The sequence below is a fragment of the Ambystoma mexicanum genome, chromosome 6q (assembly GCF_040938575.1).
Source record: "Ambystoma mexicanum isolate Mex_15411 chromosome 6q, UKY_AmexF1_1, whole genome shotgun sequence".
NCBI classification, from domain to species: Eukaryota; Metazoa; Chordata; class Amphibia; order Caudata; family Ambystomatidae; genus Ambystoma; species Ambystoma mexicanum.
Window position 1 is genome coordinate 1,246,700,152 of NC_090937.1, and position 14,567 is coordinate 1,246,714,718.

Genomic DNA, 14,567 nt, shown 5'->3' on the forward strand with positions numbered 1-14,567 from the left:
ACTATGTATGCAAATGTAAAGGAATACTCATCTTGCTTCATTTACAATTAAATTCAAGTCAAAAGATGTCCTCACTGGCCCTACATCTTATAACAGTCCTGAGCAAGATAATTTAATAATGATAGAACAAATAGAAAATGTAAATGTTTTCAATGGGTTGAAGGATAACTTTGTAAGTTTTTCAGCTGCAACCATACAGTTAATGTTTCCCCAACAACAACAAAACCAATATAAAAGAGAAATGTTTAACTTTTAGAATGTTTAGGATATTGTGCTGCTCCATCCAGAGAGGAGAACCTGCTTTGCCAGAGGTTCCTGTGCACCATCTGAGAGTCCCGCCTACAAAAAAAGCTCCCCAAGCCTACAACACCCAGGACTCTGCCTGCAAGTGTGGAAGCTGTTGGGAAGATGATGATCCTTTCCCATAGGTAGATGATCCTTTCCCATAGGTAGATGTGCAATGTACCAGGGGGGAAAGGGCCATTCTAAGAAACCTGGCACAAGTACAATATCACAGGGTTCATAGATGCATAGACTTAGAGTGTGCACATAAAAAGACACCATTTTATAGTTATGGTAGACACATTCTGTCCTGCATGGTTGTGCAGTAAACGTAGGCCCGGCAAAGAAACATGAACAGACCCCAATGAAGGCAGATGAACCTGCGCTGCTAGTTCTCACAGAAACCTTCCTTTGTTCCTCAACTGTTGCAATTACTTATTATCCCAGAGAGCAATGCGCTATGCAAGGCCATGAGACAGCACCATGCTTCTCGCGGCATGCATTCATCACAGCCAGGCCAACAGTAGACCTCCGATCCCCACCCAGCCCATCAGGAGTAATAGCACACACCACTGACCCAGTCAAAGAACCCCTGCATTCCACGGTAGTGGGCGACCTCCAGCCACTGACAATAAAACCTATGGCCATCAAAGATCTAAACGAACACGACCATTTCACCTTATTCCATAAATACACCCTTTGTAGTATGAGGTCAAGGGAGGAATAAATTATAGCTCAAAACGAGGGTGGAAGCCTCGGGTGCGTAGAGTGCGATATGAAGCAAGCAGAGAATGTGTGGGTCAGCATGACCGTGACCCCTGCCACCCCCTGGCCGGCCAGTCCAGTCCCCAAGTTTCCTAGGTGCATCTCATAATGATGTAGTAGTGTTATCGTAGTAAAAGTAACCATACAACAGCAAGATGTGAATTGCCTGAGATGGAGAGATGTGTCCAGCTGACCCCACGTGAGAAGAGACAAGCAGTCGAGGCCACAACCAATCATAGCCTGACATCCCCTATGGAGCAGGCCCATGCATAGGGCCCAAACAACCAGTCTTGCGATTTCCATCTATATGTGATGATGTAAATCAATGACACTGGATACCCTTATAATGTGTTGTTTATGCAAACTCTGACCGAAGGTTCTTGAGCAGCAGAGTCCTCTGCTTGCACTTTTGCCTTTTGTGCGATTAAAAATTACCGGGGTGTTCCTTCAATTGGTGACCCTGACGTGATCCCAGCGCCCCGTACCTGCGGAGGTATTGTTGGGATGGAAATGAGCCTATACGGCCCACCCCACCCCCCGCGCAAATCATTTTCAGGTGAGGCGAACACCATATGAGGTGATGTAGTGTGTAAAGGGGGAGCAAAACCGCACCAGTAAACACCACGTAGAAGCACTGTAGCAGTAATGGTAGATGCGCAGCATTAGAAAAACACACAGCATATGAATCCATTTTGTATTAGGCCTAAAAAGCCTAGGCTTACACGATTGTGCTGTCTGCGAACCCAGTTCACTAGGACCAATCTCAGTAAAACAGAATGAATCCGCAGAACCAGTTCTCACGGAAGTTCACTTCCCCCTTCACTGTTGAAAACATTTAGTATCTTTCAGAGGAATGTGGCCTGCAAGAGCGTAAGACAACACCAGGATCCGTGCTGCTGCCATTCGTCTCCATTAAACTGCCAGTAGGCCTGTAACCCCCACACAGTTAGTACAGAGCCAGCCCCCACACCTTTGCAATCCCTGATAAACAAGCGATCGCCCTGTCCCAACACAAATCAAGTGTCCACAGGAGATCTAAGCATGTGCGGCTGTATTTCTTCAAGCATGAAAACACGTCTCTTGTAACACGAGGTACAGGGAGGGATAAATTAAAGATCAAAACCCTTGGTGGAGACTTTGAGTGTGGGAACTGCGGTATCAACAAAGCCCTGAACACGTGGGTCAGCGTGACTGTATTTTATCCTCCCTTCCCCCGGCACCATTTCCGGCGCCACCCTGGTGCATGCCACAATGATATAGTGACCAAGCTTAGCATGTTTAGCTAAGAAAGAAACGATGTTGTATATGTGTGCCCGACTTCCACCCAGCTGACCCATGTGGATCCTGATAGACGGGAAAGAACTAACCATTGGTAGCTTGGCATCCCCTATGGAGCGAGCCCATGTGTAGGGTGCCACCAAACAGTAGCACCCTTTTGTACTATTTGTGATAACGTATTTTTGCCTTTTAAGCTCTTGTTTGTAGCGGGAAGCCCAGAGTGCTCTCGAGCAGCAGAGTCCTATGCTGATATTTATATTCTGTACAATGAAACCTTGTTTCCCTTGCAATGCTATCTCCTGGCCCATTTCCCTCGAAGGTTGTCCTTATTCTGGAGTGTGTGAAAAAAGGGACTTGCATTCAGTATCCAAGCGACCTTTCCGGAAGGGCCACATCCACCTACAGCGACCAGCCCCAAAACACGTACTTCTCTGTGGCCGTGCAGGAGCCGTCTTTGCAAAATCCAGTCTTCTCTTTGGAGCGGCCCCAATGAGAGGTGCAGGCCGTTGTTGGAACCCCGTGAACGGTGGAGTTTGAGTGAACACGCACATGCGACTATAAGCTTGCAAGGGATAACAAATTGGGGACGAATGTATGGGGAAGTGTGAATACCATGAACACGCGGTAAATGGTTAATTGTGATGGTTTTTTGGTTTTATAGATTTTTTAAGGGGAATAATAAGGAAAAAGGAAAACCGGGATAGGGAGTCTCTCTGAGTGAGGGGGGAAGGTGGCGCCACAACTATTGTTTAACGGAGAAGACAAGGAGTAAATACATAGGAGCTCTGTATAAATAGAGAGATAGGGAATAGTAGTGGTAGTTATTTTAATTTGTTATGTTAGTTTATTTGTTGTTGTATTTTTATTGTGTATGGAAGAGGCCCAGGCACTGGGGGGGGGGACGTGTGTGTGTGTATGAGTATATAGGGAGTGCAGATTGTGTGAATGAGAAGTTTTAAGGGGGAACAGAGGGGGGGGATTTGGACTGTTTTTTTTGTTCATTCACGACATTTGTACAACTGTAGCGCATTAGTACAGGCATAGCACCAATAAGCAGACACATGGGGGACGCGACCATGAGGAGAGAGGGAGAAACGCCCATAGAGTACATGCACAAGGCTCTGCCGTTGTTAACGCAAAAAAATTAAGAAATATCACAATCAATAGGTGACTGAGACTAGAAAAGGGGCGATGACCCGCTACTGGCCAGAGCAGGTCTCCTTTGACAGAAGTGCATTGGAACACATCTGCCTTCCTAACAGCGAAGTACACGTGGAGACCATTAGAGAATAGAAGGGAAATATTGAACCTCTGGAACATTTTCGAGAATCCAGAGGACAGTAGGAGGAAACAGGACCACAAGGCGATGACAGACATATGGTCTTGGAGGAAGGGAAGGGCTTGGCAGGGAAGAAAGAATATACCCTTTAGCATCCCATCCTGCAGAGTGGTCCACAAACCCAACATATGTTGTATCGACGCCAGCTACGGTGCCACCTTCCACATACGTCTCCCCTCCAGAGGTCACGGTGCACACAGCACACACTGGTGGAAGCATGAGAGATTTAGAAATAGCACTAGCATCAACGTGAACAGAGTTAGCCTGATTGCGGGCAACATGTGACATAACAAAAGCAGAGACACTGATGCAGCCCGCGGGAGATGAGTGGAAATCAGAAGATTTTGTATTCAGAATAGACAATGCGCCCATAAAGACCATCCCTGTAGAGCGTGACAGCGATATGTATAGCTTGGGCTACGAGAATGTTGGATCCCGAAGGGGAGACAAAGAGGAGTGGAGCAAGTTCGATGAGGAAGGTGAAGATGGGGAGGCAGAGTTAGCGCCTCAATGCACACCAAGGGTGGAAAGTCTGTGGGACGGTAGGTTGAGGGAACGGTTTGGCCGGATTGCAATATCAAGAAAAAAGGGGCGTGCAACTAAGGGCAGAAGGAGCAAGATGAGAATGCAAATGCCACTGATACACAAGGATGAGGGGAGGCCACAATACATACCATGGGCACAGATAGATAAGAACAATTTAAGGCGCTCCCGCCACTCATAGCGGGCGTGGGGAAATGGATACAGTCCTTTGAAAAAGACACAGCGGGCGTACCCCTAGCAATCAGCAACATTAAAAGTTTATTAGTAGCTGCAGTTGGGGACCAGGCTGCCAATATGTGGGTAAAGGCAGGATACCCGGGAGTAACATTGACAAACGACGCTCACGATGGAGCATTGTGTTCAATAAGATCAGAGCAAGAGTGTAGGATGTGCAGCGGCGAGCGTTACCAGACACGCCAGATTTTTAGTCCATGGGAGATAATGATGACGCTGGGCAGTTAATTCTTTAAGTCCAAGAGATGTGGAGGGCTGAAACAGGTAACGCTTGAAACCAGTCGGTACCCTTTCTCTATTTTATATTAAAACAAGGCTTACCAAAAGAAGTGCAAAAAGCGCTTGACAAAATCGCCAGGACCGAGGCGAAAGGGTGGCCCAAGATTCAAAGCCTTATAGTACATCATTTTAGGAGACTAAAAGAGCGAAAGAAAGCAACGCTTCAGGGGAAGCAAAACTAGTACAGAATAAATTTGCAAAAGTGACTGTGGTTGCATCAGGACCGACACAGCACAGATCGAGGAGGGAGGATATGCCCCCAATTTCATAAATGCAAGAGTAGCCGCAGTGTGCGCTGAAGGAGGACAAGGACAGTGGGGCAGAAACATGCAATTCTCTGGGCCACAGTGGCAAGGTGGGCAGCAGCGAGGACGAGGTTTGTTCAGATGATCAGGGGGGGGTTTGAGGGGATTCAGGGGACTGGGACCAGGGGGGGAGGAACGAGGCATTGTTGGACACGTGGGAAGTTGGGACATTTTTCAAGGGAATGCAGAAGTAGGCACGGGATGGAGTATGACTATGGCCAGCAGATCTATGCCCCCCCACCCCAACGGACGCCCCCCTCCCCCAGGACTACCCTGCCAGAATGACCTCAATACCATACAAGTTTCAACAGGCTTACACCCAGCTACCCCCACAGATGCCTGCCCCCTCCAATGCGACACCCACAACAGATCACACACAAGCAGGGAACACAGGTGCCCCGTTTCAGGGCGCTACAGTGGTGGGGGGAAATCCTTTTGCGTTCCCAGGGACAAACACATTTCCCGAGTAGAACAGCCCAGAGAGAGCACATGTGTGTGCAGTCCTGCTGATGACCCTAAAGCCAGAAGAGGAACCCTTGGTGGGGGCAGAGATAGAGAATAAACAGTTCATCTTTATGGTAGACTCAGAAGCTGAGAAATCATGCATCAGCAAAGGTGACTTCCCGCTGGCAAAACTCTCGACATGTAGGGATTCTCTGGGGCTGTTTCAATGGTTCCCTATATGAAAGATTTGGATGTGAAGCTATGAGAGAGGGTGGTACGTGCCCCCTACTCTATTCTGAAAGCTATCCGGTCAACTTGCTTGGTCGGGATCTGCTTATCAAGTTGAACATGACGATCTCCTTCACAGACAGCAGCATTGTAATAGTTTATTTGTACAGCGCTTATACACAAGTGAAATGTTTCAAAGCGCTTCAAGGTGGGGAGAGAGCAAGGGAAAAACAGTAGTCATTCTTAGGCCGTGAAGTTACCGAATAATCTAACAAAAAACTTAACTAGCGTACTATGCCTGACGGCATTTCACCTAGGGCAAGTGCAAAAGTTTAGCAGGCGCAACCAGATTAGGGAGGGGAGACAAAGGGGGGACAATACAGAACTTACTAGGCCTAGTAAATTCAGGTCATCCATGTGTGCGGTGGTGCAAAGGAGGAGGGTGAGGGGGGAAACAAGTGCGCCCAGTGCAGCAGGCCATGGGTTAAGTGCAGAGATGTTACCTCTCTCCTGGAACATATGGTGAAGTGCAGAGGGCTTAACCCTCTCATGGAACGAATGCTGAAAGTGCAGTAGTGCTGGGCATCATGCAGTGGCCTGGAGGCAAGTGCAAAGACTGGCAGGGGTATCTGGGGCCTGTGAGGCTCTGAAGGTGATCCGGGCGACCAGTCACCAAAAACTGAACAGAGTTAGGGGAGGGAGAGATGGAGGAGTGAGGCTGGAGAGAAAGAGAGGAGGTTAGCAAAGGAAAGGGAGTGAGGAAATCTTGAGGAGTTTCCGGAACTTAAGGAGCTCTGGCTCAAGGTGGTGATAGGCAGTGAGGCTGTTCCAGAGGGAGGCACCTGCAGAGGATAAAGATCTACCCCCAAATCTCCGATTGGAAAAAAGGCTCACACGCAGAGAGTTGGAGGAGGCCAAGCGAAGGCTCTGGAACGAGAGTATTCAGGAAGAGAGTGTTGTACCCAGAAAGCCTTGTGGACTATGCAGAGGGTCCTTTGCGGTCCTTGTGGACTATGCAGAGTGGACTATGCACCATCCTTTCCCCTCACTCTCTTCCCGGCCTCCCTTGGCCCTCCTCCTACCCCCACCTGCGAGGCTAAGAACCTCGGGGTCATCTTTGACTCCACCCTTTCCTTCTCCGCCCACATCTCTGAGGTCTCTAAAAAGTCACATTTCCGACTGCACCTCCTCAGAGGTACTCTGCCTTTCCTCTCCTTCCCCCAGAAGCTCATGGTATCTCAAGCTCTGGTTCTCTCTAGCTAGGACTACTGTAACAGCCTTTTTCTAAATCTACCTGCCTCTACTCTCCGCCCTCTGCAACTAATCCAGAACAGGACTGCGAGACTTTTCCTTGGCCTCAAGCCCTGGGATCGTATCTCTACAGCTCTGAAATCTCTCCACTGGCTCCCAGTGGATGCAAGGATTAAATTCAAAACCCTCTGCATTGTCCACAAGGCTTTCTGGGGCCTGGGTCCAAAATACCTTCAGCTATCCCTCCGCAAATACCTCCCATCTCGAGCTCTTCGCTCCTCTACCTCCAACTCACTCAGGGTCAGTCGTTTTTCTAAGAAACAAGCTGGGGGTAGATCTCTGTCTTCGGCTGGGGCCTCCCTCTGGAACAGCCTCCCTGCCACTCTAAAACTTGAGGAGAACCATCTCCGGTTCCGGAAGCACCTCAAGACATTCTTCTGCCTTCGCTCCCCCTCTCCCCTGCTGATCTGTTCTCTCTTGGCACCATGCACCTGGCCACCCTCTGTCTTTTGGGCCCAGGTACCTGCTCATCCTGCCACCCTCCCGCACTGCCTCCGCGCCACCCTTTGCACTGGGGTCTGTATCTGTACCCATACAGCCCCCCCTTTTTCTTCCTGCACTTATCAGACCTACCCTGTCTGCTGCCTTAATCCTAGCACTTGCAAATTGCTGGCTGCATTACCACTGTTTGTTGCCTTTATTATTTATTTACTGTTATTTATCTGTTTCTCCTCGGCTTCGCACTTTCCACCTCTCCCCCCTTCCATGCACTTTTCCCCTCCACCTCTCCCATGCACTTGCACGTTCTCAATGTCACTGGGCCTAGTAAGATCGCTGTTTTGTTCTCCCCTGTTCCCCTCCCTTGCCTTGCCTTGTCGCGCTCTGAAACACTTGTGTACGAGTGCGATAGAAATAAAATATCAATCAATTAATCAGTCTTGAACTTGATCCTAGCAGCCACAGGGAGCCAGTGGCGGGATTTCAGCGCTGGAGAGATGCAGTCCCTGGGCTTGAAGCCCATGATAAGTCTTGCGTTTCTGTTCTGGATGAGTTGTAGCAGCGATGAGTAGAAGTAGGCAGATTGAGAAAGAGGCTGTTGCATCAGTCCAGCCTAGAGAGAACCAGGGATCTGGAGACGGTGAGCCTTTGGGGGAAGGTGAGAAAAGGTAGAATACCTCTGAGGAGGTGCAACTGGTAGTGGGACTTTTTAGAGATGTCCGAGAAGGTTGAGAAGAGAAGGAGAGAGTGGAGTCAAAAATGACCCCAGGTTTTTTATCTCACTAGCAGGTGAGATTGCAGGTCCAAGGCAGGCTGGCCAGTGGGAAATTGGGAAGGGCGGGGGTCCCAATAAAGACTATCTCTGTCTTACTGGCACTGAGGCAAAGATTGTTAGCAGCACACCAAGACTGAATTGCGGACAGTCGGGAAAGAGCGAGGATGAGGAAGAGACTAAGGATAGTCTGAAAGAGAGCTGTGCGTCATCCACATAACACTGAAAGTTAGAGGTGAAGGTAGAGATCAAGTGGGCCAGAGGGGGGCCAGAGGGGGGCCATGTAGACATTGAAGAACCACAGGAATAGGGTAGATCCCTGGGGACGTCACAAGTGGAGCGAGTGATGGAGGAGAGAAATTACCCAAGTTCCACATGGGAAGGACGGTCAGAGAGAAAGGAGGCAAGCGGCGCCAGGGCCAGATTTGTGATGCCCGAGGTATCACAGAGAGGGGAGATCAGGATAATGTCGTTTACAGTGACGAAGGCAGAAGAGAGATCGAGAAGAATGAGGATAGAAGGAGAATTAGAGTCAAGATTTGAGAGCAGATTTTCATGGGTGATCAGAAGAGCAGTTTCCGTGCCTCTGGCTGCTCTAGAGCCAGACAGATGGTCATGGAGACAGTATTCAGTATGGAGGATAGGTTGAGAGATAGCTAATTTGTGCAGGAGTTTGCCCAGGAAAGGAGGGAGAGAACGGGCAATAGTTTGCCACGATAGAAGAGTCAGCAGAGGGTTTTTTGAGCAGAGGGTGCACACAAGAGTGCTTGAGAAAAGTGGGGAAAACTCCAGTGGCGAAGGAGAGGTGGCAGAGGTTGGCCATGGCTGGAGCAAGAGAATCAATGTTGTCCTTGATGGGCTTAGGAAGGCAAAGGTCAACCTGTTTGGAGGAGGCTTTCATGGACCGGACTTGTCTAGAGACCTGCTCAGGAGGGACAGGAGAGAAGGGAGAGGGATGGCCGAGAGAGGCCCAAGAGATGTGGGTGCAGGTCAAGGTGTGGGGGAGACAGAGGACAGGATGTCACGTGTTTTGGAAGTTAAATGTGCAGCCAGCGACGAGAAAAGGGCCTGTGTGGGTGCACTAGCGGATGAGGCCGCAGTAGGATTGGCCAGTTCCTTGTAGACTTTGAGGAGTTCAGCAGTGTTAGATGCAGCTGAGATGCGGGCTTGAATATCGACTCTTTTCTTGGAGCGGATGCAGAGTCTATATTGCCATTGAAGAAGGCAGTAGGCCAGTTTGTCAGATGGTGCACCTGAAGCTCCCCATTTGCAATCTGATGTTCTGCACTTTTGTTTAAGGGCAGCCTGCTCAAAGTCGTACCAAGAGTTGCACTTTTTTGAAGGCTTCAGACAGACCCTCATGACAAGGGCGGAGAGTAGGTGGAGGCAAAGGCAGCCACTGTCACTCTTTTCCTGGGTCAGAAGACTTTGATGGTAGGAGGTAGCAAAGGGAGTGCCGTGCTTTGCGGAGAAGGGAGCTTCATTTGGGAAGACAGATGATCACGGTCAGTCCAGGAGAGTGAGGTAATGAGAGGGATGTCTGTGTAGATAAAAGCATCCAGAGCGTGGCCAGAAGGTAGAATGGAAAAAGAAATAGAGTTGCATAGGTTGCGGAAGGGACCTGAGGAGTCTGAAGAATCAAGATGGATCTTAAGGGAGTTGGAGGAAAGGAGAGAAGAGGCCGATAGGGGGGGGGGGGAGGAGGAAAGAGAGAGAGAGAGAGAGAGAGAGCGAGAGAGAGCGAGAGAGAGAGAGAGCGAGAGAGAGCGAGAGAGAGCGAGAGCGAGAGAGAGCGAGAGAGATCCTGCAGCCCAGACATTCAAATGAAGAGTAGACCTAAGTGGGAATGATGGACAGGGATCCATTCAGGAAAGACCAGGGCTACTCCCACTCCTGGGCACAGAGAGGATCTTGTATTCTCAGGTAGAAGTGTGTCAAAACTCGTGACCAAGCTCACCTTGAACCATGTCTCAGTAAGGGCTAGGACATCGAGATCCAGGAATTCAAGGAGGTGGCAGATATCATAGGAGTGCTTGACAGCAGAGCGAGTGTTAAGCTTGGCAATGTGGAGCAGATTGCTGTTTTTGAAGGTCTTACGAGGGGGGTACAGGGGATAGTGCCACCTGCCCCCAGTGAGTGGCGAGAGTGCCTGAGAGACAGAGGTAGGAAGGGGCAGAGGTACCGAGGCGGACAACGATGTCAGAGAGGGGAGTGTAGGCAAGGGAGCCAGGACAGTAGTAGAAGGCAAGGGAGCCATTGTAGGAGGGCCCACAGGGGGCAAGGGAGCCTCAGATGCAATGAAAGTGGGTGCCAAGGGCATCAGAGAGGTGGAGGCTGATAAGGCTGTCGGAGCCGTGCGAGTAGGCAAGACAGCCTGTACCGTTGCAAGCACCAAAGGAGCAGTTGTGAGAGAGGCAGTGAGGTTAGTAGGGGGCAAGGTAGCCAAAGTGGGCATAGCTGGCAAAAGAACCCGGGTGTCCGTAGAAACAGGTGACAATGGAGCCTGTGAGGATGTAAGTGGAAAGTGCTCCAAACCAGGCATGTGCTCAATGAGAGCGATGCTCCTGATACAACACGCCATGGCACATGACGTGGTGGCGCGAGGCAACCCCGTAGACCCAGATATGTTCATTTACGCATAACAGTACTTGCACAGGCAGTACCGCAAATCACCAAAAACTGAGTGTGCCAACTGACTTCATTTTCTGCCCTGTAGTGTACCCGGAGTTAGTGGCAGGCACTATACTGTCTCTAGATCTGGAGGAGCAGTTGATATCAGCAAAAGGAATTGTGGTCCTAGGTACTGACATTCACGGATGCCAATGGCACACCGTCCTGTGCATTGATTCAACTGTATCGCTTAAAGAACCAACAGACGCAGAACATTTGGAGGACAATGAAGTGATGGGGAAATAATACTTGAGATTTGCATCCCCTGCGATATTATGGTGCAGTATAGGAGAGTGTTGTCGCCCCGCTCCCATTTACCCAAAACGACTTACAATATCTGCCGATACAGTTGTGGACTTTGTAACGGAAGGGATGGCCCCTAATGTGGAAGGATAAGAGGGCTATTATACAATAGGGAACAAAAATGGGAGCTCCAACCACAAATATAGTTGTTGACACTACACTTATGTTAGAATGCCTAAGTTATTTTGTTCGCTTTATTTCAAAGTACTGCTTAAAATAGTAAGCCAAGTATCCTTACAAGTAAACAGTCAGGTTACCAGATGAATATGGATCCAGTATATATAAGGGCAACGCTTTTTTATATTAGTAGTAGTTCTATTCAATTTTTTCTTTTTTAGTACAAGTCATAATCTAAAATAATGGTTTGTATAAGACATCAATACAATGCAAGAAATGTAATGTACAAAAAAGGTTGTAGATTATATAAAAATATATTGTCCAATTTCCGCATCATTGGTGGGTTAGTATCATTCAAGTGCTACAGATTCATATTGAAGCATGCAGAAAAGGATAACATATGGAGTTATTTTTGTTGTATACAAATGAAGTTCAACAATTTTACGGCAGATGTTGAAAAATAACCAATTAGTTGGTCCAGAAGTTTAGCAAGGCTAGCTAGTTGCTTAACTATACTATGAGGACTGAAAAATCAAATCAGGGGAGTGAAATAAATTCAACAGAGGACCAAAACCATTGGTCTACGCCAGGGCCAGGGGCCCCCTTTCTAGTTGGTATGGACAGTCAAGCATGCTCAGGGCTTTGTCCAAGGGCGTTTCGGCTGCTTGTTGGAAAGCCTTTGTCTGGGCCTCTGGATTGGAGAGCTCTGTGGGGAAAAGCCCCACCGGGCATAACTGCCATGGGGAAGTGTCCTGGAATCACATTCTCAGGTCTGTAAGAGCAGGAAGAGTTCTGCTTCTGTTTGAAAGTAGCTTCAGCTAGGCTTAGTCTGGAAGCTAGAGATGGTGTTTTCAATTGAGCAATGAGGCTGTGTTCTAGGTAGCAAAAATTCAAGCTGGCCATCATTGCGAGGAAATAAGGTCACTAGTCATCCTGTGAGGCTTGTCTCTATGGCATTGCGTCATGTGTGGTCAAATACGAGGCTTTATTCGATTTCTGCCTGGTATTGCGAGTAAATCGCTACGTGCTACGTTCTGTCGGACCTTGAGTCTCTCCTGTAGCCGCGGGAGAGCTGTGTCGCCGAGGATAACTGAAACGCACGATGCAGGACTCCTAAAAGAAGTGACCCCAGTGAGAATCACACTAAACAATTGAGCGATATTTGTCCGAGTAAAACAGTAACCTCTCTTGAGGGAGGCAGAAGATGGGATAAGAGACACAATACAGGCCCTGCTACACCAAGGGATCATAGTACCCTCTACCGCACCATCAACGCGGCCAGATACCCTGTTAAAAAGGCAATGGGGATAGTTGGAGAATGATCAAGGATCTCCGTCCCCTCAATGACATAGTACATAAAGAGTTTTCTCTAGTTCCAAACCTGGCCTCCATCTTGTGCAGTATCCCCAAAGAAGCGACGCACTTCACAGTGGTCGAAACGCCTTTTTGTCAATACTGTGGCACCCAGACTCACAATATCGCACAGCATTTACACATGGCGGGAAGCGCTACGAGCACACTCTTTTGACCCCAGGATATTGCGAGAGCCCCAGCATATTTAACATGCTATTACACGAAGACATAGGCAACATCCATGTGCCCAGAACGGTCATCCAATACGTAGACAACTTATTAGTGTGCAGTCGAAGTAAGCATGACTGCCACATAGACTATCACCATGCTACAACTGCTAACCTGCAAGGGCTATGAGGCTGATAAGGCCAGTCTCCAATAATACTAGATTGAAGTACTTTAGCTCATTTCAGCAGATGGCAAAAGGATTATACCGGAGAGAGCAGCAACAGTGCGTGCCACGCGCAACCCAGTTACAGTAAAAGCCCTGCATAAATTCCTGGGGTTGTGCAACTACTGCAGGGATTGGATTCTGGACCATGCAGCCTACACTAGACCACTCTTCCAGGTCCTCAAAGAACCACAAACACACAGCCATAAACTAGAGTGGACAGCAGAAATGGTGCAAAGTTTTAATGATCTAAAGGAAGTCATTTCCATAGCCCCGTTCCTCTCCACCCCAGATTACACGCAGGAATTTTACATATTTTCACATGGCACACTTATGACGGCTGAACTGACATAGAAGAGCACAATGAGCCACAAGCCACTGGCCTATTATAGCGGTACATTAGACTCCGTGATGCAAGGACAGTTTGTGTGCGAACAAGCCCTCGCTGCAGCTGCCTTCGCAATGGATAAAAGTTCCACAATTGTAATGGGGTGTTCAGTGACATTGTACGTGGAATGCTCAGTATTTGTAATCCTGGAACAGTCGAAGTCTACTCTCACCACCCAGAGGGCATCGGCCTACGAGATCATCATCATCATCATCTCAAGCCCAAATGTCTATGTTGTAAGGTGCAAAACAGTGAACCCTGCCACGTTCCTAACGGAACCATGCACAGTTGAGGACTTGCAACAACATGATTGTGCCACCTGTGAGGGCAAGGAAGATGACACACTCCGAGCAAAGCATAGTCCACTAGGAGAGGGGGAGGTGCTCTTTGTTGATGGGTCAGCAACAATTGAGCAAGAGAAGGGACAAAGGCATTCTGGGGAGGCAGTGGTGCATTTAGAAGCGGGAGAATATGAAACACTAGTAATGAAAAGACCACCCATACATTACCCAGCACAAGCAGCAGAGCTTGTATTGCTGATAGAAGTGCTTTGAGCATCAAAGGAATGTAACATAACCATTTATTCAGACTCAGCATACCTCACCACAGGAGTGCACACTGGTCTCTCGCACTGGAGGAGAAGGGACTTCCGATGAGCAGATGTACCCCCATACATCATGCAGGGCTATTAAATGCCCTGATTTCTGCCCTGACAGAACCATCTGTAATGGCTGCCATGAAATACGCTGCCCATACCAATAACACTGATGAAGTCTTGTTGGGAAACGCGGTCACAGATGCGGCAGCCCAAGTTGCAGCGTACCTCACAGTACCCATCCCTGACGAATAGGTTATTACTACCACTTCCACACAAGCAAAGAAAGACCCATAACACAGCACTGCCCATAGCACAAATAGTAGAGCTCCAATGTAGAATCCCACAGGAAGAGAAGGACATTTGGCTCAGGCGCGGGTGTGCACAATCACAGACTGATCACCTATGGAGACAGCAATGTACAGGGAAGGCAGTAATGCCCATGGAACTGCTACACACTGCCTTCAAACAACTATACTACCCCTCCCACAGTTCAAATCAACACATTGCAGTAGACTCACAGGAGGATCTG

At 48.6% G+C, this 14,567-nt stretch overlaps 1 protein-coding gene across 1 annotated transcript in view; it reads right to left on the reverse strand.

Moving 5' to 3' along the window:
• The window catches only part of STIM2 (stromal interaction molecule 2), a 904,595-nt gene that overhangs the window by 46,144 nt on the left and 843,884 nt on the right, over positions 1 to 14,567 (reverse strand). The window lies entirely within an intron of this gene.